Genomic DNA, 27,448 nt, shown 5'->3' with positions numbered 1-27,448 from the left:
AGTATTTGCAAAAATTATATGTTTCTATTTGGCATATTTGCCGTTTCAATTTGCTCAATTTGAACGTAATGGGAAACAGCTATTGATGCTTACTATTCAATCAACATCTCTTTCCGCCCATATATTTTAACTTCCTGTGGGGCGTGGCCAAATTCAGTTCAATTTTGCAAACAAACACTATACTATTCAAAGTGTACACACACACACATCATCTCCCCCCTCAGTCTGCATTTCCCAGTCCGTCCACATATACGGCAAAAAGTGATTACCTTCGGAGAGGACGACGGACTGCTGAACACTCACGTTCTCTGCAGCATTCAACACCCTGGTGTCCAGCAGAGGACAACATCATGACCGGCTAGCAGAGAGGAGTAGGATTAAAACAGAAAAAAGAGTTTGCAACGCTATCAATATAACTCGCATTTTTTTCTCCTTGCGCCAGGCAGCCCTCATTTGGATAACTAAAAGAATGAACGGTTTGTAAAAACGACTTTGGGGAGCGCAATGACAGAAAGGAGCACACAATGTTAAAGGATAATTGGCAGTAATTATCTAACGTTCTACATGTCTCCTTTTAGGCGGCAAGACGCCAAGTTGCGTCTCAGGGGGCTGTAGTGGGAAAGAGCGGGAACGTTTCCCGGGTAAAGGACGGGAGGAGGCTGTGAGGAAGCGGGCTATAATAACTCTCTTGATTGCATAGTGATACGCCACCGGCGCGTGTACATGCGCTTTTAAGATATTCCTGCAACCGTCCACAACGGCAAGTTTAGCATTCAACACGTGTCGCGCGAGTGATGAAGAGAGGGAGAGAGAGGTTGCTAGGTGACGGGGCGTATATACTGAATTTTAACAAAATAACTGGAGAGAGAGACTGAGTGAGTGAGAAACAGAGAGGAGGGGGAGGTAAGGAGGGTGGGAGAGAGCTAGTCAGCAACATGTAGGCAGGCTGAGTAAAGAGAGGTCGAGACAGTGTGTACGTACAATTTCCCCCCTTTTTTACCTCAGAGAAACACACCGGGTGGAAGCGTCGTGGAAATGGACAGCTGTGGAATGGATATACAGGTGACGAAGTGCCGCAGGGAGAACAGAGTGTCTGGATCCTGAAAAACAGTGAGTGTGCTGTTTTTTTTTTTCTTTCTTGTGGGGTGTTTGGTGAAGTCCTCAACGGATTTTTGTCCTTCAAACCTGTAAAAGGCGGCAAGCGCGAGACACGCTTCTGCGTCAGCGCATGAACGCTCCTGTGTCTCGCGCGCATTTCCACTTTGATGGATAGGAGACAACCGGCCGGTGCGCGAGGGGTTTGACCCCTCTGTCATTGATGCGCGTGCACATAACGCGAGGTGTCTCTCTCTCTAACCCGACCATCACCTAGACATCCTAAACACATATAGGATAGTAGTGACTTTTACCCCACGGGCTGGCGAATAGGGTCTCAACTTTACCTCACTGACAAGCCTAGTATGCTTCCTCAGGGAGAGGAGCAGTCCACGGAGGACAGCACGTATGTATAGCCATTCCATCTTCCAGTGTGACAAGTGGTCGAGCGAATTTCATTAAATAGTCAGATATGTATTTCCTGCTTAAATTTGAACGTTCCTCTGGAAACACTGCAGTTTGAATGCAGTCGTCTGCTTCTCCGTGTTTGTGTGTGTGTGTGTGTGTTTTGAGTTGTGATCAAATGATTAATCAGTTTTCGTCATGTTATGTGTAGCCGCAATTCTAATAATACGCCGACATTTCAAGGGTTTGAACGTCTTTTCCCCCTTCATACAATACATGTAAATGGTGTCATTTCTGTTTCTCGGAAGAATATAGTTTCTTTTAGAAGTGTGGAATATTAAACCAGGTCACAGTATTAAATTTAATGTTTTTCATTAGGTCTTTAATATCAGAGCCAGTGTGCAGAGTTTAGTAATTGAGGTGCCTTCTTTCTTGTAGCTCAGATTGCCTTCTTTTGTGTGCCACTTGTTACTGAGCATTCAAGATTGAAGGAATTTGCATGTCTCTGGCTTATTAGGAAGAATGAGCTTTTGTATTTTTATTGCTCAGTGAGTTTTTACATTGCTGCATACTATTTGACTATTTGATTGCTATGAGTGATATATTTGTGTCATAGGTTTGATTACTTTTGGTGTGCTACTGTTCTTCATGTTTCTCTTATCATGCTCACCTGGATTTCAGTTTTATATAGGGTGCTCAATGAATTTGACAGTGTTTTACCAAGCCGTCAGCTACATCCTACCTAAATGTTGAAGTTGAGCTGGTGACCTGTCTGAAACATGAAGGTTGGTTTGACAGTCTGAGACTGTTTCCCATGGGAAAGTCAGTTTCTTTTTTTTTTTTTTTTTTTTTTGCAGGAGCCACCTAAAGGCTCATTTGACAGGTTTGAAGGTGGCAGGAAGGCTCTGGTGTTACTAGAGGAAGAGGGAACCATTTGAGATTTCTGCTACTTCAAAGTCCTCTTCAGGTTACAGTTGTTGACTCCAACAACATAACCGCAGACCACATAAACACACACATACACAAATAAAGAACCCTTCACTTGCTTCAGTTGAAGCAGCACAGCTTGAGGGCATTTTGGGATGACTGCCCAACAGGAAGCTGGCCTAGAGGTCTTGAAAAGGCACATCCCAGGGAGAAAGCGAGATCGAAGCCAAATTGCGTCCTGTTTTCCCCTCGCCTTTCAAGCCCCCTCCCTACGGGATTCGGTGCTTGCCAGAGCCCAGCTGTTCTGAGGAGCCACCTCCTACGTCCAGCCCTGTCATGTCTATGCATCAGAACTATGTTACATCACCCTACGTACAAGACTGAGACTGACTGATATTTTCACAAGACTTCAGAGCAGTTGAAAATTGACTATTTTATCTAACGCCATATAGCAATTGCACTACGGCAACATCTAGGTCAGTAGTAGGACAGTCTGTACCGAATTAGGAATTTTTTTAGGTTATTTTGATTATTTGAAATGAATTGTCTGATATGCTTTGTGCTGGATTAGGGTGTGGATGCGTATCTCAAGGATGCTTTAACAGAACACGCCTACGTTTACCTCTTGTAGTATGTTAACATCAGTCAGACAGTAGATTTTCATCATACCCAAGGCCTTACCTTGCTCTTTAAACTTAATTAAATGTCTAAAAAGAGATGTAGAAGCAATTATCTTCTGCAAAACATGTCAACAGGTGTCCAAAAATGGGCTCCCAAAATCCACACACACCCTGAATATTCATGTATCTGTTATTTAACCAATGGGGTGAGATTGGCAAATGACTTTAATCATCAGAGCCATTAGCCTCATCAGACCCTTTTACCATGGTACAGTTTAAATAATCCCCATAGCTTTTTGTTCCTGCTCTCTAAAGCTCAAAGGCATATAAAACTGGAATTGAATCTAAATGAAGAGGATGGTAGCAGTCAGGGTTGTTTTTCCCATGATACCATAGGATTTGTCAACATCACTATGCAAAGTGAGACTTAAAATCTTGACAGTGTAGCTTCTCGGAGAACCAGAGTGCTAATGATTTTCAGCAGCTCTGAATCCTGCTCTTCTCCTTGACGGTTTGTAGTTGTTGATGTTGTCTTCTCACTGCTCAGCACTGAGAGAAACAACTTAGACACTGGCTGAGTCTGGAAATAGCAGGCATTTTACTTTTTTAAAAAAAAAAGTCAATGTATTATACAGGGGAAGACGCTGAAGCAGCAAAACTGCTTGCTTTGAAGCACACAAAGGCATATGCTTGCGTGTGAGACATTTATTTATGTCTGTGATGTATTTTTGCCTATATTGGCTGGCCCGCTGTGAAATTGAGGAGATTTGTCTTTCTTTTATAGGATGTTAGCATTATGATGCACCAAAGCGAGCAGACGTCCATTTGCAGCTAATGAGAACAAATGTAGTTAAGTCAGTATTATTATGTTCACGATGATGCACCAAAGTCTTTTGGATTTAAATTACGGAAGTCTCAATAACAATTCTAGATGCAGTTTCACCTTTTATTTTTACCTTTGTTTATAAACTCCTGTCCCTAGACAATTGTAGTGCTGCTCACACTCCCAGGATACTCCCAGAAAACAATAGATTCGACTTTCGATCCAACTTCATGTCAAAGCAGGGTTTCAGTTCTTCCGCAAGGTCGACCTCAAAGGCATGCGACAGGAAGTCAATGGTGCAACGAAGCCACAATTCCAAATAGCTTAAGCAGTCCATCATTTTACATTACGCTCTCAGTGACAACATTTTGATTACCACAGAAAGTTCATTTCACCATGTTGTACAACACTTAATTAAAGCCCTGATTACTGAACCAAAACGTTTATGAGCAAAAAATCTAACCTTTTCTTCAATAGATCATAAAATTCAAGCACTAGTCTACTTTCGTCTCTTGCTTTTTTTGTCTCTTGTTCCTTTTTTATTTGGCTGTGAAAACACACAGACCCCCTGCTGTAAACTGTGACAGAGTGACATGATATTTAAATACTATCTCTCCCAATGCGCAACAGACATTTTCTGTCTAATGGTCCTGCACTAGGCTGCCTGGCAGCCAGCATCGTTCCACACAGTCTCTCCCGCCGGTCTCTTCTCCACCCCCTGAAGAATCTTGCCCAGACCCAGATGCGCTCTGATCACTGTAAATTAATAACTCCACACTTCCTTTTCAATACCAACAGAGACTTCATAGCTGTATTTATTCATCTGATTTTTTGTTCGATTCCAGTACGCTCACTGCCCTCATGTACTACTGTAGCTTACTGTGATTGTAATGCCTGTTGAGTTTTGGTCTTAATTTGTTGCCTTTTGGTCAAGTTGTTTTTTTTTCTCTCCATCTTAAGTGATATGTGGTGGAATGATGTCTTTGTCTCTCGACCGCTGGGCTTGATTGCTCATCTAAATAAGTACCTTAGTGAAAAGGGAACAAGGGCGAACTGTTATTTCGCACTCTGTTAACATCGAGGCTTGAAATCAGCCGTAAATTACCCTTGCTTATCGGACAGGCGTGAATGTTTTTTTTTTCTCTGTCTCTCTTTCTCAGGCCATTGATTGTAAATCCTTCTCTTGTTCCAATGTAAACCGACATTTTATCTGTGCACTTAATGAAATCGGAGTCCAGAGCCTCTGAAACTAAAGCTAGCCAAACTCATCCTGGGTTCAAATTAATCTGACATGATGTCTTGTGGGGGCGGGCGGATGGCAGGGTGGGGTTTGTAGGGATTCCCTCCTTCACTTTCCCCTGAGCGAGACAGACAGAAACAGGCTCCCCATGAGCATCCGAAATTAAATCTCAGGGGCCTCCACAGATGTGGTTTCCAACGCGGGGCAATATGGCTTGCTGCTGCCACTGTCACTTTTACTCTTTGGTGCTCTACTCTCTCCTCCCTCCCACTGGGTTTTGGGTTATGATTCAAATTAAGCTCCTCACCTTTGCAAGGTTTTTTTCTGTCTCCTGAGCGGGATGCGGCTATGTGTTTGATGAGATGGAGGAGTTTTTTCAGCTCTTTTCATTTTGTACCTCAAGGAGGAGGCATTAATTTATCATGGATTCATGGAGAGTGGCTCCTTTGTTTTGGACGGAGCTGTTTTCTGATTCTTCCCAGATTGATAAAAAAAATATAGTGTTTGTTGGGGTACATCCATAGACAGACTTCCATAGGAAATTTTTATGGCTCGGAGGTTGCTCTGTCACAGCTCAGGGGACTTAATGGAATATTCTTTTAAAGGATTGTTCCGACTTGACTCACTTCAGTACAAGTTAACAGGGTTTTTCATGGCTTAAAATGATGCGGAGGTGGTGTCGTCCTGATTTTACCTTTCAAGCAGAAGCAACAATTTTGAGCATTAATTTATTCTTATAATCTGAAAAAAGAATTAATTCAATTAACAAATAGAAACATAGAAAGATTAAAGTACATGCAAAAAAGCACGTGATTGAGCGTAAATCACATTGAACATACTTTAATAGCAATCTGACAACATGGGCTAAATTAAAATGAAAAGTAAATATGCATATTATGCCACACTTCATGTAAGAAGCCAGAACTGACAGGTGGGTGAGTATCACTTGGGGTCTGTTGGTACCTGTGGCTGCCTGCCTGATTTTTATTGACAACTAGAGCCAGGCGAGATGGCTACCTCTTAAAAACCCTGGTTAAGTCTAAGTAAAAGTGGTGTTGCGTTATGCTGATAACCAGAAAAAACTAGGCTTGTTCCTCTTGAACACAAAATTCAAGGTTATTGTTGCAGCATTAACAATAGAGGTAAACAGGGGCCAAGTTTGAGGATTTCAAGCTAGAGAAGTGAAGGTTGTCTCTGTTTTATAAATGCATACAGTATAGTAAAAAACAATTCTCATACAAATCATGTATAGTTGGAATTGTAAAGCTGTTATAAAAAATTAAGCCTAGTTCACACTACATGGGAACTATTCTAACGATTTAGGCACAAAGTTTAAAGCACATGGCACAAAAACAATAAGGGCATGTCTGAATCCACTTTGCTATTTTAAGGATGGAAAAGTACATTTTGCACCCTGGTGCATGGTCTAAGGGTTGTGCATATTCTCTTAATGAGTTCTGGGTGTTTTGAGTATAACACGCATTAAACCAATGAGAGTCTCATCTCCTATTAACTTTAAGAGTAAGTTGCGTCACGCCATGGTGCATTTGCTATTTACATAGTGTACTTTGTAAGTGGAAAAACTGAACACATAACTTGCGAGAAAACAGTTAAACAGAGCATCTGCAGCGCGAGGATAAAGAACGAGCCTCCTCCATTCGGCCTCTTTGCTTTCTCTTTACTTTACTTTTAATCTTTACTCCTTTACTTTTGTGGAGTAAAGAGACGGTGTTGTACGCACTCCACTGAAGACATCCATTAGTCTACATATTTAATTTATTTTGTTAAGCGCAAAGATTTGTTTCAAAACTATTCCTAAATTCAGTTCTAACTTCCAGTAAACCAATAAAGTACAATAGTAACAAAGTGTGGTAAAAAAACTGAGTTATATTCAAGCATATTCTTATGCCCCATATGGTGCACATATGTCTCCAAAACCCGACAGGTGGACAAATCTAAACTTGTTTTTATTTAAACAAATATAAATATGCATATAATAAATAATACTACTACTAATAATAACATTATAAAATGCTAATTGTTGTGTAAATTGTTGAATAAACTGAAAAAAAGCCCCCAGATATGAAAAAGGCATGGAGGCAGTGGTTTCTATATTTATGTAGAAAATAATTGCATTTAAAAACATTTTAATCCTTAATTTTTTCATATCTAAAGATATTTGTGTATTGGTATTGTATATTGTATATTGCTCCTTTTTAGACCAGAACTCCCACAACAATGTGGCACAAAATGTGAAAATTAGGCTTGAAAATAGGTCTGAAAATAGCACAAAAAAAAATCGCTAAACACATTATTGCCTTATTGCACCTTATTGCGCCGGGTGTATGATAGGGCCCCATGAATTTAAACATCGCTGTGCTGTTCAGACTATATGACTTGATTTGGTGTCTTTAAATCACTGTGGTGTTCACACTGTGACACTACATAAATTATCCACATCAGGAGCCATCAGAAAGAGCTGAACACTATTGGCTGCATGTGTAATAATGACAACACTGACACACAGCATTTGAAATTTCTCTCAAAGCATTCAATGAAGCATTTGAAAGCATCGTCAATGAGCTGATGTGTCAGTGAATGGGTCGCTCATATATTCTCACATGTCAGTTTAAACGCAGGGTGAAGCGAGTACATTAATGACTATTCTGGCCAATCACAGACCTTTCTATTCAGCTCCTGAACACAACGACCATTTAACTCATGGCTTGCTCTCTCATCAGCTGCAGCTTGTCACTACTGTACATCTGACCCCACTTTGGGTCGAGTCGACTGACTTGTTTAGAATATTTAACATTCTAGATCTTGGATTTCTGTCTCTGAGTGTTGGTGACGTTTCATCGAACCTCTTTGATGCATCATACAGTAGTTCACACATAAAGATCTATGAGAGCCGAATCCGAGCACCCGAAAATTTCCCCAGCCCGATCTGTTTGGCAAGCTCATTAACCTTTAAATCGGGCTCAAAATCTTGTGACATGAACTAGTCATTAGCTGTAATGTTGCCAGGGTCATGAAATTGCAAAAGCTGAATACAACCCAACTAAGAAAACAAAATGTAATAATTGTTTATTCCATGCTAAAATTAAAGTCACATTTTTTAATTGACAAAATTCTGGAAATGCAGAAATCTTTGTTAAGTTTATTTATGAACTAATTTCAAGATCACATGCTTATGATTGACCACAGCTGGTCCTGCATTCGCAACGCATGATTCACCAATCAGATGATTCCTAACTTACTATAAATAACCAGAGTTTTTTACCTTGGTTATCTTCGTTTTGAAGAATCCCCCCTTTCACCCCTACTCCTCCCCCTTTTCCTGACAGGCTGGCATGGCAGCCCAGTGGTTAGCACTGTTTTCTCACAACAAGAATGTCACTGGTTCCAATCCTACTTGGCCAGTAGACGTTTCTGTGTGGAGTTTATATGTTCTCCCCATGCTTGTGTGGGTTTCCCCCGGGTTCTCCGGTTTCCTCCCACAGTCCAAAGAAATGCCACGTAAATTGACCAAAGCAAATTGGCACCATTGATGAGCTCTTAATCAGCAATCCCTAATCACCTTCAGCCATTTAGCAGGGGAGTTCTCGAGACTTACCTGAGCTCAAACTCCCCTCTCGCCCTCCAAACGGGAGGGAGCCCCGGGCTCGAGGATCTTATGTGCTCAGGGCTCTCTCCCGGGACAGCATGACTAACACATTACAATCAATTATCAGCTAAGTGTGAACTCCTGAATTTTTGTTAAACTGAGAGGATACTGTATCTACATTTAACGTGGATTGCACATCTCAGATATTTTGTTCTTACAAAAAATTGGGCCCATAAAAAAAAGAGTTTGGTTCAGATCACTGATGATTTATTACTTTCTTGTACCATTGTTAAAATGCATGTGAAATTCTTATACAGATAGTTGATATCATTGGAATCATTTACTCACTTTCAAGTAGTTTTATAGCTGAACAAGTTTCCTTTATCTGTTAAACATAAGTTATTTTGAAGAATGAGAGTAACCCAACAGTTACTGGTCCCCACTGACTTCTATAATATTTCTTCCTGCTATCAACAGCCCCGTTTGGTCACCCAGATTCTCAATAGCCAACATCTCCGTTTGTGTTCAGCTTGAAAAATAAATTAATACAGATTAGGGGTCTCCATCACCAGACTGAGCAAATATTGATAGAACTCAAAATTTTTGGATTATCTCTTAATGACAAGCACCAGCATGTTTAGTCTATTAGTCTGCTATCAGTTTAAGGCCTGCACACTAATTTAAAGTAACACATCTGTTTTTCTTAACTGTTTACTTTCACTTTAGAAGCAGCCAACTGTGTTTGTATAATTGTGTATACAGGTTTTGACAGTTTTAGCATGATCAGATGTGAAATATAGGGTAATCTTCTAATGAGTCGGTGTTGAGAGGCATATCACGCTTCAGGTGTATGCACTCAATGTTTAACTGACAAGCCAGCACATACAGCTAATGTACTTCTGTCATTATGAACAAGTACCATTTCCCATGAGTTTAACTCCACAGATTTAATATTTGATGTAAATGTATTTGGCATTGTAGGCACCAGACTTGCAGCTGACAGTAGAATGTGCGCTGTCATGTTTTTTCAAAGTAGGTTGTAGAGACATTTTAATTGGCCATGATCAAAAATATCATCAATCGTCAACAAGCAAAATCTCCATAGCATGTACTATCTGTTAATTCACAATGCTGGAGAAAACTAGGCAATTGATAACTTAACAATTGATAATTGAGATATTAACAATTGAGTTTTTTTTTTTTTTTTTTTTTTTTACCCTTGTGTCTCTGAACTATGAACATACATCAGGCTAGCATTTAGATTCCACATGGGCTGCACGTCACTTAAAGTGATTTTATCGAAGATGAAGAAGCCCATTTGATAAATCCAATGGCATCACTATCATAAGATGAGAAGAGTGAGGATGAAGCATTCAACTGTAACGCTCACCCTGGGATTGTTTCTCATTAGCTCTAATAAAGTGCAGGGTCCTTGTGTAATGAAATAAGCCTTCAGGTGTGTTGTCAATGCTTTTCTGTTTATTATTTATCATGCCCCATTTTATTACTTTAGTCCTCCTCAAGCTAACAATGCCCCTAGCTTTAACAATGCTCTCGAAGTAGAGCATCACAACCAGATGTTGCTGCCCACTCTAATACTCACCATCTTCATTTAAGTGCATTGTCAAGTCAGGCAGCTGCACTCGGGCATCTTCTGGACATGAATGGTATCTTACCTTTGTGTGCAATCTTTTTTTTTTTTTTGTTCTGCGTCTCTGTGTTATCTCAGAGTCTAGGAATGCTTTCTGGTCAAGGACAGATACCACAGACTTTTCCTGGAGTTTTTAGCAGATGCATTTTGTTCATATGCATTTTTTAGTGGCCGCGTTGAGATAACAAAGTACAAGACAACAACTTTAGAAAAACCAGGATGTGATTGGAGGATCAAAAGAGATTAGGATGAAGGTTGAATAAGGTATAAAGGTATATGATTAAGGGTATAAACTGTACTCTCTCTTGCACACTTTATTTGGTACACCCAGCTTGCAATTTTGGGCCCTATGAAAAAAAAGTGAGGGCCCCCTTGCTATGAAGGTGAAAAACAGGGTTGGTAATGAAGGCCAAGAGTGAGGGTGGGGGGTTGTGTTGACAAAGGTAAAGGTAGGATGAGATTGGGCCCCTTGATAGTTTCTCTAGTGGCCCGTTTCCACTGACTGGTACGGTACGCTACAGGTCACATTTATCAGGCTTGCGTTTCCACTTCCTAAAGGGTACTAAGGGTAGGCGTGGTGTACGACAGATAGTTTCAGTCAACGTCATTTTTGAGGAAATTTCGCTCAAGGTAAAGCTTGTACTGGTCGTTCACATATCATAGGAGAAACACTTCTTACAAAACAGATGCTTTATGCACATACTTGTGTATAAATGTTCATCACTAACTTTTCTTTGAACACAATTTGATAACTAATAGCCTACTGTAACATCTGCAATTATATTAAATAAATAAATAGATGCAACATACTGTATATGAACACATACAGACCTTTACAGACTTGATGTTACCAATTACCGATAAATTTTCACACAGCATACATTTAGTCCTTATTTGGGTACAAAAACAACAGATAACATATAGCCCACAGTCAGTGCAAACCTCTCATCTGTATTTTTAATTTTTTTGTAACATGTAACCTCTGTTAGAAAGTAATTTTGTCATTCCAAGTTCATAATAGTCCAAAAGGCGATGATAATATTTAAAGCGGTTTGTTCATGTTTTAGGTTGGTGAAAGAATCATTCGCTCTTTTGTTTTATCCGGATTCTCATTTGTTTTTTCACACTTCACTCTCACGTCAGTTTCTGAAAGGATCGGATGTCAGAAGCACTTTAGTGATCACATGCACATTATTAACATCAGCTTAAGATGTTGGTTATTTCAAATATAGAAGGGCACACAAACGATCGCTCTCTGGAGAAAGTGAAATCACTCAAACTTTTAGACGGCCTCGTACAACAAAAATAGGACACAGCAGATTTAGTTAATCTTAGCTTGGTACAGACAACGACAAAGTTTGTCTGAGCTCAAATCAACCATGGTTTGTTATTATATGCATATAGTATTACGATGTAATGTCTCGGCTGTGTATTTAAAAATGGTGGTTTCTTTATTTTCATTCTCCTGCTTGTTTATGTGTGAGTGACGCTTATCTGTAAACCAATAGCGTTCAGCACTGCGCCTAGCTCTGCCTTTTGGTACCCTTTTGTCGTGCTAGGTACCCTTTGCCCAAAAAGTGGTACAGTTCGCTTTTAGGTACCTTTTGAAAGTGTTAACAGCCATAAAAGCATACTGAACCGTACTGTACCACTGAGTAAAAACAGGCCATTTAGAGCCTAAAATTATATCGGCCTTTAAAATCGTTCTAACTTACTAGGGGTGTGAGCCTACACTGGTCTCATTCTTTGGTTATGATTATCATGCCATCTATTTGATTTATTGCGACATCTTGGTGCATCACGGTGCACGTGATGACGATGCATTCCATAAAAAAATGTGATATTTTTAGCAACATAAGAATTTTTGTATTAAAATGTATCAGTTATAGATAAATTTATATTTCTATATTATTCGTAAGACAGTATTGTACTTTAATTTAAGCAGTCAGATATATAAACTGTACCTTTAATTTTTCCTGCTCAAAGAAAACACTCTTTTTGAATGTATCAAACTAAAGTACCTGCACAGAACAACATGAGCATTTCAGGAGCTCACATTTAGCTGATGACTAATTATAAAGCTTGTTTGGCATGCTGTCCCAGGAGAAAGCCCTGAGCTCATAAGATCATCATACCCAGGGCTCCCTCCCATTTGCAAGGCGAGAGGGGAGTTTGAGCTCAGGTAGATCTCGAGTACTCCCTTGCTGTAGTATCTAATGAACAGATAGTGATTGCTCTTAAGAGATAACTACTTACTAGGAGCATGTCTATGGTGCAAATTTGGATTAGTCAGTTAACTTAAAAAATTTTTGGACTGTCGGAGAAAACCAGGGAAAACGGGGGGAAACCCACGTGAGCACGGGGAGAATGAACCAGTGACGTTCTTGCTGTGAAGCAACAGTGCTAACCACTGGGCCTCTGTGCCATCCATCTAGGAAAGGAGGAAGAGTAGGGGTAGAAGGGGGATTGCTCAAAACGAAGATGTCTGTTGGAACTGTATGGAACTTAGGGTATTTATACTGGCTAAGGAATCTAATTGGTGAATCATAAATTGAATAATGCGAGACTGGCTGCAAGCATCATAAGCATGTGATGCTCTCAAAAGTAGTTTATAAAAAACTTACTTATAGCTAATAAACTAATGTAAAAATTATCCTTGCTTTTTAAGCGTTGTAGAGCGAGTTCTTAAGCACCTATGATTGGTCACACGCTCAACAAAAAAGGTTGTGATTGGCTCTGACAGTCAACGCTGATACATTGGAAAAACTTGTTTTTATGTTATTGCTGTAACAGCCAAGAGAGGAGATAAAACATTACCTCATGAATATGCCAGCAGGTCAAAGTGGCCACGGAGAGTGAGAGAGAGAGAGAGAGAGAGAGAGAGAGAGAGAGAGAGAGAGAGAGAGAGAGTTTAAGCTTAATTTTTTTCTGATGTACTTTCCTGTCAGTGAAAGACTGTCTAGCAAACTCCAAAGCAGTGAAGAAAGAAGAAACAATTAATTTTGATACCCCTATAACTTACCCTCATTAGTGTACTGGGTACATCTTGCTAGTACTGTTTATTTTATTTTATTTTTTTTTAGCACTTTTGTTATCAGAACTAATTTGATTCTTGATGGCACAGATTCAACAAGGTGGTCTTCAGAGATATTGGTTCATATTGAACTGATAGCATCACACTTTTGGACTGTTTTATTAATATTAACATTCCATCATTCATTAATTTTTTAGCAAAATGAACTGCCAACTTATCCAGCAAATGATTTACGCAGCGGACACCCTTCCAGCTGCAACCATCACTGGGAAATGCCCATACACTCTTATTCACACACATACACTACGGACAATTTACCTTACCCAATTCACCTATATAGCGCATGTTCGGGACTGTGGGGGAAACCGGAGCAACCCGAGGAAACCCATGTGAACAAAGGAAGAACATGCAAACTCCACACAATAATGCCAACTGACCCAGCCGAGGCTCAAACCTGTGACCTTCTTGCTGTGAGGCGACAGCGCTACCCAATGCGCCACTGCATCACCCAATATTATTAATATTATTATTATTTAACTTTTTTTTTTTTTTTTGTCAGCTGTACATTCAAGATGTGAAACTCCTAGGGCTAAAACAAATGACTATATTTATATCCATTATTCTCCATTATATTAACTTGTTGATTTATTCGACTTGAATAATTTTATACAAAAATTCATAATTTTCATTCATTTATTGTCCTTCAACTTAGTCCATTATTTATCAGGGATCGCCACAGCAAAATAAACCACCAACTATTGCGTTATATGTTTTACGCAGTGGATACCCTTCCAGCTGCAACCCAGTTCTGGGAAACACACATACACTCTTGCATTCACACAGACACTCCTATATTAAGGCCAATTTTGTTTTACCCAATTCACCTAGAGAGCATGTCCTGGAGCACCCAGAGGAAACCCACGCCAACACTGGGAGAACATGTAAGGTGACAGTGCTAACCACTGGACCACCATGCTGCCGTGTTCATAATTTTACTTTAGATCATTTTATTTAACTTTGCAACTTAAAGTACAACTTTAACAAGAATTAACAAGAGGATGTTAATGAAGTAAGGTTGTTCTTAATCTGAATCAAGTTAACTAATTAATTAATTTCACTAGGCTACATCATGTAAACATTAACAAATGCAGTTATGTGTTTGTTACAGTGGTTCTAAATTCCAGTCCTCGCACCCTAGCGCATGATGGAATATTATGCCAATTTCTCTTATTTAACACTAGCTATAACCAGCTTGTTAGATTAGAGCTCTATGCATGAATTGTGCTCCGATTGACAGTGTCTCAATTGTTGCTTGCTCAGAACAGGAAATATTTGCTTTTCATCAGATCATTCATGCTGCCTCACGAGTCCACTTTGAAGGGCACTAGATGTTAGAACAAATGTCTGTAGTCTTAAGAAAACTATACAAATTGTGCGCAGCATTGGATCACCTAACTTAGCCAGTGTTTTCTCAAACACTCATTCAGTTGAAAATACACCACATGAACAACTTGTCTTAGATGACAGTGGATGCAATGGCTGAGCAACTTTACCAGACTAAAACGCATACTGTATGGTGGCTTTGCCTTCTCTAAAGGTCCATCATTCATTATAGTGCCTGTACTTTATGGTGTTCATGCATCATGCTTGCCGTGATGTAATAAATCAAGCCACATGATAAATAAAGTAATTATCAGCGTTGACTCAGTCGTTATGTCGACAAATAGTAGCAGAATCTCCCATTCCAACATATCCCAAAGGTGCTCTATTAGATTGAGATCTGGTGACCGGTGATGCTATTTGAGACCAGTTTGAGATGATGGTAGTTGTTATCGCAAGATGCTTAAAAAATGGATGCCATAGAAGAACCATTTGGGTTGCATTTTAATGAACAGTTTTAAAAGAATGATTTTGTCTTTATTGTGGAAAAGAACTAAAAATATACCACTAAACAGAACGTTTTTTAATGTGAAAACTAAAACTTCTATCTAAAAGATTATTTTTGTCACCATCAATGCCAATATCCAGTAATAAATGGATGGATATGACCAGGAACAACACTCAGATGGGCTGTGGTGTTTAAATGTTGCCCAATTGGAACTAAGGGGCTCAAAGTGTGCCAAGAAATATGAACCACACCATTACACCACTAGCAGCAGCCTGGTCTGTTGATGCAAGGCAGGATGGGTCCATAATTTGATGTTGTTTACACTCAATTTTTACCCTTTACGGTTTGAATGGATTAGATATCAAGACCTGGCAACCCTTTTGCAGTCGCTACTGTCCAATTTTTGTCAGTCCTTTCAAATTGTAGACTAAAGGCTGGGACACACCAAGCTGATGTCGATAAGTGACAATTACTGTGATAATTGTGCTACATTCTTCTTTGTTTACGGTTCGTGTGTGCACGTCGGAACTTCCAATTTCTCTTTGTTGTATGAGAAAACAGATTACTGCCACCTATGGGTGTGGAAAGACACATCCTCTCCTGCATGCACAGAACATGTGCTCTTGTTTCAGTCAGCTGCTGTCTGTTTGGTGTGTTCACGGACAGCTTTTTGGTCCATATGGGGGCAAATGCGAGCTGACAATGACTTTGTGTGTTCCAGCCCTAAGTTTCCTGCTGCTTCCTGTGGGACCGGTCTGGCTTTTTCTCCTATAGTCACGTCTGCATTAAGGTTGGATGTGTTGTGTTTTTAGAAATGCTCTTTTGCTGACCTTGTTGTAATGAGTGGTTATTTTTTGAGATGCTGCTTCCTTTTTATCAGCTCAAACCTGTCTGGCCATCCTCCTCTGACCCATCATCAATGAACTTTCGCCCACTGAACTGCCACTCACCAGATGTGATTGTGTGTGTGTGTGTGTATAGTACAGTATGTGTGTATAGTGCTCATTATAAATGAGTAAACCCCTCACAGATCTTTCTTTCTTTGTATTTTCTATAAGATGCTTTACAATAATATATTTGTGAATATACATTAGATTAGCCAGTCTCAAAGCCAAATCTTGAATAAAAAAAGCTGTAAAAAGCTTTGTCAAACCAAAAAACTGTAAACTCAAATTGATATTACGGGGAAAATACTAAATAAAACTTTTATAAACAATGAAAATATCTATCTATCTATCTATTTATCTATCTATTTATCTATCTATCTATCTATCTGTCTGTCTGTCTGTCTGTCTGTCTGTCTGTCTTTAAGAAGTTTTAATAAACTTTGTAGTTTGTATTTTTATTTATTTATTTTTTAAATATCTATTCCTAAAGATGTTTGATCACCAAACTGTAATTTTAACGGATATAACTGTTTAATAAATCTGCTTCATAGAGATTGTCAAAATAGAAAAATATAAATATAATGTTGTTTGAGATCTCAAATTTCTGTTGCAAATGCCAATTGCACTTGCTGTTCTCTCGTAAATTCAACCCCATCGACATGGTCATCTCCTCTCTGCGTCTCAAATACACCGACATACATGGCAAACCACTGAACAAACTGGTAACAGTAGAAAAGCTGTCCATATGGAGGTAACCAGTCAGTTGCTTTGTGCGAAAAGTTACGGCATCATGCCGCCGCATATTTTTCAAAAATTAAATGCAGCCATACATACTTCTGGCTAAATAATTCACATAATCTCCAGAAATATATAAAGGGTTACAATTTCAGAATAAACCTATGTTGTATAAAAACTAGATTTACTTCAAGTACCCCTCAGATGACAAAGAAACGTTATTTTGTTTTAATGATTTCTGATATTAGATCTGTATTTCCCCATTTGGGGTTATGTGCACCATATATTTTTAGCATGTTTTTATGATTCCATTACACTGCTCCCCAGGGATTTCCTCTGCTTTGAATGAGGTGGAGATGGTCTATTCTTGAATAATCCGGAAAGTTTTGGTACTTAAAGCAAACACATACTGAATTATATTTTATTAATTATCTTATTTTTTTATTATCTCATTTAAAAAAGGTCAAAACAAAATGTAATTAAAAACAACATGACTTGGATATGTACTTTATATTTATCTCAGATTCTCCGATGAGCGATTATTCCAAATTTAGATGCAAAATTAATTTATGGAAAGTTTTATTAAACTGAATAAGCATGAAAACAGTAGACACAACATTTCACAGGATATTCACAAATGAGATGGACAAAGGGTGTGTTTAGAACTCTCTCTGTGTTATAATGGTTATTCCTGATTAAATGAATACCATAAAAATAAACTTAAACAACCAATCCAGAAGGAAGTATATCTGAAACTTACAACAACACATATTTCTGTAATGTTTTTCTGATTTGCAAACATGTAGATTTCAAACTCTAGTGGATTTGTCATTTGAAACATAACAAACTGTTCCCGAAGCAACATATTTCAGGTTTTAGAACTATGTAGTCTTTGGCACATACTGTATTTCCAGTAAGCCTGGTTGGGTTTTTGGCAACTGTGCTTGCGCTGCTTTGGACTGGTTGTTCATGAAAATCCTTGCAGATCAGCAGTTTCAGAAATATTTTGACCAGTCTGTTTAGCACCAACAACCATGCACTGTTCAAAGTCATTTAAATCTAAATTCTTCTGCATTCTGATGCTCTGATTAGATCATCAAGTTTGAGTTTATGCCAGTTGAACAGATTTAGACTGAACAGATATTTGCACTGACGAACAGATGATCCTAATAAAGTCTTTGGTAAGTGAGTACAAGATCAACAGCAAAAGTAAAGTTGCGAGAAACTCTTGAAACCGTTGCTGGAATGTATTGAGTGAACCACGTTGGCTTAATTTAACATGCATTACTCATTCTAATGCCAGTCAATCAAGGCTTAAAGTGGAGAGCACATCAATCACTAAAGATTCACTATGCACACTGGGGTGCATACTGATTGTGCCAAATCTTGTCTTTGTGATCTCCAAGTCTGCTTAATAAATGGTTTGTGATAGTGGCTGTTTAGATTTGAGTAATGCATATCTGCTTATTCCCAGACCCTTGTTCAGTTTCATTAGCATTTGTGATGAAACTGACCGTTTGATCGTTTTTGAGCGATAACACTCGATACTACACAGTTGAATTTGTGTGAATCCCAAATTGTAGGAAATCTAGCTGAGCAGCTGCCAGTTTCATACGCCAGTGAGCGAGACGGGCCGCTCCACTGATGCTGGGGAAAGTTATCGCTTCAGGTCGCCGAACCGAGATGGTAGGGTCCTGGCAGGCTGTCAGTAAATTTAGTGTTACAGCCAAACATAACAAAGATATAACACCCGTTGGTGGGATTTTGTGGCATCTTTAATCTGGCTGCAAAACTCATAACTGTGTATGCGTAATTTATTAATGATGCAGTCGTAGCCATCTATAAAGCGTGCATATATTTTGCATTTATTAGTGGATAAAGAAGAGGAAGGCCATAAAAGCAACAGTGCAGAGAGCGCATTAGGCATAGTTTTAAAATTGTGATATTATTCAATACAAGGCTCATTAAGCATCCAAATTAAGACAACAGATTTGATAGATCGTATTACATAGAGAGTAGCGATATCACAAGTTTTGGGGTTTTTCTAGCAAGTTGCTTTTGAACCTCATCATGTGCCTGACCTTACACCTAAAGTTAATGCAACGTGAATAAAATGCATTACTTCACAGTACACTCTTGGTTGCCAGATGCTCATTTAAATACAGGTGGTTGTGTGAACGCAAACAGATTCATGTAAAATGCTGGATCTACAAAATCAACATACACTCACTGGCCTCTTTGTTTGGGACAAATTACTAGTACCCCTTTTGCCTTCAGAACTGCATTAATCTATACCTTCGTGGCATAGATTCAACAAGGTACTGGAAATACTCCTTAGAGATTTTGATCCATATTGACATGATAACATCACGCAGTTGTTGCACATTTGTCAGCTACACATCTATGATGCAACTTTCCAGTTCCACCACATCCCAGAAGAGGTCTGGTGACTGTGGAGGCCAGTTGAGTACAGTGAACTCCTTGAAACCAGACTGGTATCTTCTACTCAAAACAGCCCGTCTGGCACTAACCACCATGCCACTTTCAAAGTCACTTACATGACCTTTCTTCCCCATTCTGATGCTCAGTTTAAACTAAAGCAGATCGTCTTGACTATGTCTACATGCCTAAATGCATTGATTTGCTGCCATGTGATTGGCTGATAAGACATTTGCATTAACAAGCAGTTGGACAGGTGTACCTAATAAAGTGGCCAGTGAGTGTATAACATGAATTCATCTTGTTTTAAATAACAATATTGATAAGAAAACCACAGTTTAATTTTCTCTCCCTTTTAATTTTCTGTTCGCCCATTAGAAATGGGAAAAGGCCAAATTTTCTAATCGACTCCATTAAATTTTTAAATAAATAGTTTTAATATCTTTCAGCTTTTGCTGTGGAAATTGGTCACATAAGCATGCAATTTTAGTCTGGTTTGTTCACTGCTGAAATGTTAGTGTTATGACTACACTGTAATGAGAAAATGTGGTTTAATCTGCATCACTGTAAGATGTGCTGCAGCCTCACTATACCTAACCTTTAAGATACATCCTCATTGATTAAAAATATAGATAATAGATGGAAATGTCACATATGCAGTGAGTACTGCATAGATTTACTGAATCCTCTTTTTTTCAGCAAAGTCTCTCTCTCTTTCTCTCTATATGTATATATACAGTACACTATATGTGTGTGGATGTGTTTTTTTCGCATCAGAAAAATGAATGGCACAGTATGGCCCACTCACAGATAACTGGTGGATGTCATCAGGGACAGTTCTATTAGAAATACTCGACAGCTCCATGATCGACTGCAGCCTTGGAGATTGCAGTGATGTGTCCTGATGTGTTAAATGCCGTCTAAAATCGGTTACATCAGCACCATCATCCTTGTGCATGTCATTTTACAGCTGTATTTGCTGAATTCTTCTTTCACAGAATGTAGCATTGCCACCTTTGTTGCTGTTATAACCACTTTTTTTTACCTAAAATTCTACAAATAAGTGCATGTTGCAATTTTATTTACCCTAGTAATTTATTGTGCATTCAAATCATTTATTTATCTTTGCAATTAAAGCATTAAATAATTATACAACATATATTTGTTTTATTCCAGTATAATACCATTTTATAATAGTGTTGTTATAAGTTAGGGAGCACAATCAGTATTATAATTAAAATAATTGTTTGCTTATTAGCACACGTATTACTAGCATAATGGCTAATTATTACAAATAAAGCACAAATGAATTCCTTATTCTGCTTGATCATTTTCTAGTTCCCTCAACCCTTTTCATAACAACACAACTGCTAAAGCAACTGCTTACTAATTGTAGCTAATTAATAATTGTATTGTTTATATATAGTTTAATAATAAATATTCTACACACATATATGTTTGTAATGCCAGGCTGCTCTTAATATGAAACATGTTTTGTAGGAATGTGGAAGTTAAAATACCATTAAAGAAAATTTTTATAAGGAGAGTACTTTGATGGACATTTTTAAAAAGGTACCACCAGGAAGAATCCTAAATTATTTTTGAAAAACTGAACTGAAAAAACATGTTTAACTTTGAATATATTTTTGTGTGAATTTAATTGATATCTATCCCATATATTTGTCTAAATAACTTTTTATAGTAATACGAATTTATTTATATCATGTAATATTTTTTGTACATCCATTTTGCCATTAAATATCAATAAGTTGCTGATGTGGCAATAAAAAATTATAAATAATAAATGAATAAATAACTAAATAAATATTTGTAATAATTACTATAAACTTATCATAAATTATTATTATTAGTTTAATACAGTTTTAATAGTATTTATACTTTTTGTGGAAACACATTTTTTAACATAGCCTCATTCTGAAAACGTAGCCCTATACACATTGTTGGAGATTGCGAATTATGTAGCCAGAGCTATGTATGGCTTCATTTCGTCTTTAAAACAAATGCTACAGGGCGCTAAGACGCCCTTTCTTTTCATACTTACCAGCTGACTGCTTGCGTCCATGTTACCTGTTTGTTCAGTGGTACGTTGGTGGACTTGTGACACTGCGACGACGAGTTTCGAATCCAGCAAAGAAGGGTTCCAGACTGCAAATAAGATTAAAAAAAGGCAAAAAATTAAATAAGTAAATAACAGGGTGAGAATGTGGTAAAATCTGAAAATCAGGCTGCCACCAGGGCTTTTCTTTTTCTGGATTGCTTTTGAAAACACTGTCGGTTGGGTTTCAGGAAGGGGGTTGGGCAGGTCAATTGGTGCTTTTGAAAACATGATCGTTTGGGTTTAGGGAAGGAAGAGGGTGTCTCAGTCAGTTATTCAGTCGACAGCTACCTCTGGTGGATTTGCGTGAATACAGCAGGTGCGAATGGTACTTGCAGGAGAAATTGGAGAAAGCGTAGACAGCGGCCTCTGGTGGATTCAGGAAAACACAAACTGCAAAAAAAAAAAAATACATCCTGGGATGCATTTGGTGCTCTCTAGACATGTCTATAGGGGTACATATTCAGAATGAGCCTAGGTTGCATTTTTTCCAAAGCCTTCATGTATAATGGATTATAGATACATGCCTAATGCCTTATAAACAGCATTACAATGTGTTGTTTTATCTGAGAAATGATTAACAACAGTAAAAATATTCACTTAATTTTATCCACTTTAGTTTACATTGAAATTCATTAAGAAAACCCCCCATAAAATTGAAGAATTATTCAAATAGGCTTCATAAAGTTTCTTTTTTGCCAAAATGATGTTTGCTATGTTTTGTTTTTGCATTAGAGATAAGAATGAGAAATTAATGCGTTATGTAAATAAAAATTTTCAATTTGCTTTCATCAAAATGTTACTCATTTTTGCATTTTGGTGTGAAATATGAAAAGGTTAATTGTCATAAATACTTCACCATTTTACAATTTACCATTTTTGTAAGTAAGTAAGTAAAGGTTTATTTATATAGCACCTTTCACAGACATTAAGTCACAAAATGCTTTACAATAAAAGAAAACCAGACAACAGGTCAAAGAAAACATTAATAAAAGAAAACATCAAAACAAGCACAAAAACACCAATGTAAAACCAGCTCAACATACTGGTAATTAAAAGCTTGAACAAAAAGATGTGTTTTTAAATGTTTAAAATTACTCTATTTCTCATGTATAATGTCATTTTTACAAAGAAAATGTTGTAAAAAAAATTGCAAACTGAATGCATTTTATTTCTTTTCCTGAATTTGAAATGGTCTTGTAAACCAGTGCCTGACCCTGTTTAAGTGTGAGAGTTTCATCTGCATGCTGTAGTGGGCCCCGAGGCCCCCGGCCGGCCTGCAATTCCCAGCAGCTCTTTTTAAGAGCCCGTGTCTGAGCCAGCTAAATATCAACTCATTAGCTCAGGCAAATGGGACTGCAATATAAAAAAAAACAAAGAGAAAAGAAAGAATACTGAATCCATTTAAGCCCTGGTGAGAAGCACAAGAACTGTTAGACTGGGAGAGTTTGTTAGTATGTTTGCCTGTTTTTTTTTTTTAATATCAGGACTTCTTGCTACTGTCCTTGGACTGTCCTCATATTTCTTGTTTCTCCCCTCACGGTTTCTTTCCCCCTCTCTTGCTCTTTGATTTTATTATTTTTTTGGTATGTCTGTTCCTCCCTGTCTGTGGCCTATATCTTTTGCGTTCCCTCTTTCCTTCAGCTCGCAACCTCGTTCACCTTCTGTAATCTGTAATTTATCAAAAAAAGCTGAATTTGGCTCCTATGTTCCCAAGCCTCTCTTTAAATCCAATTAAAGAAATCATTGTTAAGAATACTGGAAAACAAGGTCAAAGCGATGCCTGTTGATTGCAGAAACAGCAGAAAGAACTGTCATGTGCTGATTCATATTCTTGGATGCTTGGAGCTTCACGGATACCGTAACACCCTTTTTTTTTTCCTTTCCATTTTTTTAACACCTCATTTACAATAACAATATGCTTTTCATCACGCCTTTCTTTTGTAAATACAGAAGATTGCGCCAGAGCCCAATCAACTGAGGCATTCTAATACCAACAGTGCATCATTTGAAATTTCGCCTCCTGTGACTTCGTTGTTCTTCGGGGCTTGCTCGTCTTCAGGTACAATGTGCTCCTTCGCAGCGACACGCTCTTGAAGAATATGCATGAAGTAATGCGTCTGTGGTGCAATAAATTGCAATTCTGTGCTCCTCATGCCGGTGGACGTGTGCCAAACTGTGTGGAAGAGCGAATAAAGATGTCGTTTCATGAAATGACAGGACTTGACTTCGCCAGGTGGGTGCCTGAAAGCGAAATGGCAATTTACACCTAGGAACTAATGATGGAATTACTGTACGCAAAACAAATACGTGATCAAAAATTAATTTTACGCTCTAAAGATTGGCTTGCTTGTCGAGGTGTGCTTTGAAATTAGTTGCATAGAGCAGTGGTTCCTTATTTTTTGCCCGAGATCCCCTTTTCCCTTGGAGATGTGTATATTATTATATATGTTTTTAATTCTCAGGTTCTGCAGGTTGCAATGTCCCGAATTTTCATTGCCAAACTTAAGCCAATTGTAATAATCTGTTTCGGTTCAATTTGGAATTTCCCCAAGCAACGCAGAACCCAGGGGATCAGAGTGAGTGCTCCGACTCACCCCACCCCCACTCCACCCCACCCCACCCCCCATTTCACATTTAGTGAAGCTTGTTTATAAAATAATTTAGTGTTCATATGATTGCTTGCGACTGGATCTGCATTATCCAATTCTCAATGCACCAATCAGACGACTTCTAAGCTACTACAATTACCCTGGGTTACGTACCACTGCTATCTTAGTTTTGAAGAATCCCCCGCATCCACCCCTACTCCTCCTCCTTCCTAGATGGGTGACATGGTGGGCCAGTGGTTAGCACTGTTGCCTTACATCAAGAACGTCTCTTGTTCCAGGCTTTACCAAACCAGCAGACGTTTCTGTGCAGAGTTTGCATTTCTCCCTGTGCTCACGTGGGTTTCCCCCGGGTTCCCTGGTTTCCTCCCACCGTCCAAAATCATGCAACATAAGTTAATTGACTAATCCAAACCGGCGCTATAGACATGCTCCTAGAAAATAGTTATCTCTCAAGAGCAATCACTAGTTGTTCATTGGTTACTACAGCAGGGAAGTTCTCGAGATCTACATGAGCTCAAACTCCTCTCTCGCCTTGCAATGGGAAGGAGCCCTGGGCTCGAGAATCTTATGAGCCCAGGGCTCTCTCCTAGGACAGCATCCCAAACAAGCTTATAATTAATCATCAGCTAAATGTGAACTCTTGAAGTAATATTATCAAACAAACGGTATATTTATTACTATAGCCCCTTTCACACAGTGATACCGGTAAATATCCGGAAAATTTCCGGAACGACTTTACCGGTATATTCAAAAAAGCGCTGTTCACACAGGCGAGGACGTTACGGAAATTTTCCGGAAAAGAGCATTCACACATCCATTCCAAAATACCGGTAAATTCTGACATCATTCACCACAAATGAGCTTTAAACGGCTGCGCTTGTATTTGTAAACATTTGACTAAATTACAGACTCTGTGGATGATCAATATTGTGAACAACTTTCGCAGGATCACTTTCGCATGTCGAGATGTTCATAATATGTGCGTGTTTAGGCGCTCACAGGCTGTTTCACAGGCACACGCAAAGCTTGAAGGTAAACAAACAACGGCTTATCATAAGCATCTCATCGATGATTATTTACACAGTTGGCATTAAGAAGAACATATAAACGTGATCTGACTAACTTCTAGCAGCTAAATGTGTCTGGAAAAATATTCAAAGGCTTTTATCCTCACAAACCGCGCTGACGTAAATGCGTCTGACTGTTGTGATTGGCTAAAGCAGACGTCTCACGTCAGCACGTTCTAGACGTGCACGCGCTTATTACGGGAATCTTCCTTCTGCATTCACACAGCGCAGCATTCCGGCAAATTACCGGTAATGTTACAACTTCTCTTTCCGGAAAATAGCCAGAACGAATTTACCGGTATTTTCAAAAAGGACCTGTTCACACATACAACCTTTCCGGAAATTTGCCGGCAATTTTCCGGAAAGGTCTGTATGTGTGAAAGGGGCTTATATCTAGATTAGGGCTGGGTGATAAAATCCTTTTTTTTTTTGGTCAGTCAGATGATAAAATGAACTTAGGCAACATGATCGTTCTTCTAATTGTCCTGTTAAAAAAAAAATGATGTGACCCCCACAGAGCTCGCTGAGGCTACCTTGTGGACCATAGAGGATGGAGGTGCTCAGATGCTAACAGACCTGCGCATCAGCGTATGACTTGGTATTTTTTAGGTGTGTGTATTACCAAACGCAGCCTCAACCCTGTTGCGAGGGACAAGGTTGGGCCTGAGTGAGAGGAAGCCATCTTTAGCTGCATGAAATTCCATCTCTGTCAGAGCAGGGGCCCTGCAGTGCCGTGAAAAGCAGTTCGGTCTTGACAGAATTTAATTTGTTTTTCTTCACTTTTCCCCTCTTTTTCCTTTTGGGTTGAGGCTGTGCAATATGTTGCTAAGAGGATGTTTGTGTTGGGAGGGGATCTTCAGCTTGATTGTGAATCCAAAGATAACACCTCGCTATAGAATCCTTTTCCTCGGAGAAGGTTATTGCGCCGCGCAGAGAGCACTTGTGTGTGTTCTTTTGCACTAGCAAGACCGAGGGGACAGCGGCTTACGTCAAGGTTCCTCTCTGTAATGCATTCAGTGAATGGGGTCTGTGCTCTGCTAATTATCTAAAGTAATTAACAGCAGGTTTTCAAGGTATTGCATATTATTATGTCATTAGAACTCTCCAGCGTGGAGGCGAGCGGGAGACAGTGGTGGACTCGGCAACCTTTGGAGGTACCGTGGGTGGACATTTTCGCGTGTGTTGCATTGTACAATGATATCACAGTGAACTCTGTGTTATAACCACATATAGCACTGTACGCAGTGAAATAGGAACTTTTGAAAAGGGCAGGGGGATCCATCTTTGTTGAAGTCAACATGAAATGAAAATTGACCTTATTTACTTGCCTGATGCACATTTCTGCTCATGTTTTACATGATTCATCGATGCATGTTATTCAAAAGAAAATACGTTTCTGTATTCACATCTTTTTGGCATATTTGTTTTCTTATTTTGTCTGTATATGCTTTCATCAAAATGTAATAATTTGATCCATCTACAAAATGACTTTTTTCTGTTGATGGCTTCAATTCCCAACCTCATGTCCCTATTCTGATATGTAAAACCCACTATTTACAATCCAATCAATTCCTATAGATGAAATGAAGTACTGCCATATTCTAAAAAGTTCTCATAGATTTTTTTGTTGGAAATATTTTTCCCTAGCACAAATTATTCTCACACACTGTTTGCACTGAAGGTGCCAAATAAACTATCAATAGGTTTTAGCAATGTCATAGATCAGGGGTCACCAAACCTTTTCCTGTAGGTCCGGTGTCCTGCAGATTTTAGCCCCAACCCTAATCAAACACACCTTAACAAGCTAATCAAGGTCTTACTAGGTATACTTGAAACACCCAGGCAGGTGTGTTGGGGCAAGTTGGAGCTAAACCCTGCAGGGCACCGGACCTCCTGGAACGAGATTGGTGACCCCGTCATAGACAAACCATTTTTGGAATCCTACAAACTATTAAATATATATTTATAAAAAAAAAATTAATAGTAAGGAAAACATTTTTCTACTTCATTGATGTTATAGAGTGCGGCAGGTGGCTCAGTGGTTAGCACTGTCGCCTCACAGCAAGAAGGTCGCTGGTTCGAGTTTGCATGTTCTTCCCATGTTTGTGTGGGTTTCCTCCGAGTGCTCCAGTTTTCCCCACAGTCCAAAGACATGCAGTATTGGTAAAATGAATAAACTAAATTGGCCGCAGCAATGTTTCGTCTAGGATTTTTTTCCAGCTATGGCGGCTGGCCGTTTTTAAACAGATCTACCAACTACCTGTGGCGTTATTATTGCAATGACAAATGTCGTGAGCGCCCA

At 38.8% G+C, this 27,448-nt stretch overlaps 1 protein-coding gene across 14 annotated transcripts in view; it reads left to right on the top strand.

Annotated features, from left to right (window-relative positions):
- Window positions 1-27,448, top strand: part of grin2da (glutamate receptor, ionotropic, N-methyl D-aspartate 2D, a) — a 256,122-nt gene that overhangs the window by 87,732 nt on the left and 140,942 nt on the right. For 3 of the 14 annotated variants that reach the window (XM_073931505.1, XM_009294079.5, XM_073931493.1), the window contains exon 1: window positions 915-1,110. The exons of 5 other annotated variants lie outside the window; for them this stretch is intronic. The gene's annotated coding sequence lies outside the window, so the exon portion shown is untranslated. 6 more of the 14 variants (XM_073931494.1, XM_073931501.1, XM_073931503.1 and 3 more) reach the window with 4 other exon arrangements.

The sequence above is a fragment of the Danio rerio genome, chromosome 19 (genome assembly GCF_049306965.1).
Source record: "Danio rerio strain Tuebingen ecotype United States chromosome 19, GRCz12tu, whole genome shotgun sequence".
In the NCBI taxonomy this organism is placed as follows: Eukaryota; Metazoa; Chordata; class Actinopteri; order Cypriniformes; family Danionidae; genus Danio; species Danio rerio.
The sequence above is the reverse complement of the archived record's forward strand: the minus strand, read 5'-3'. Positions and strand labels throughout refer to the sequence as shown.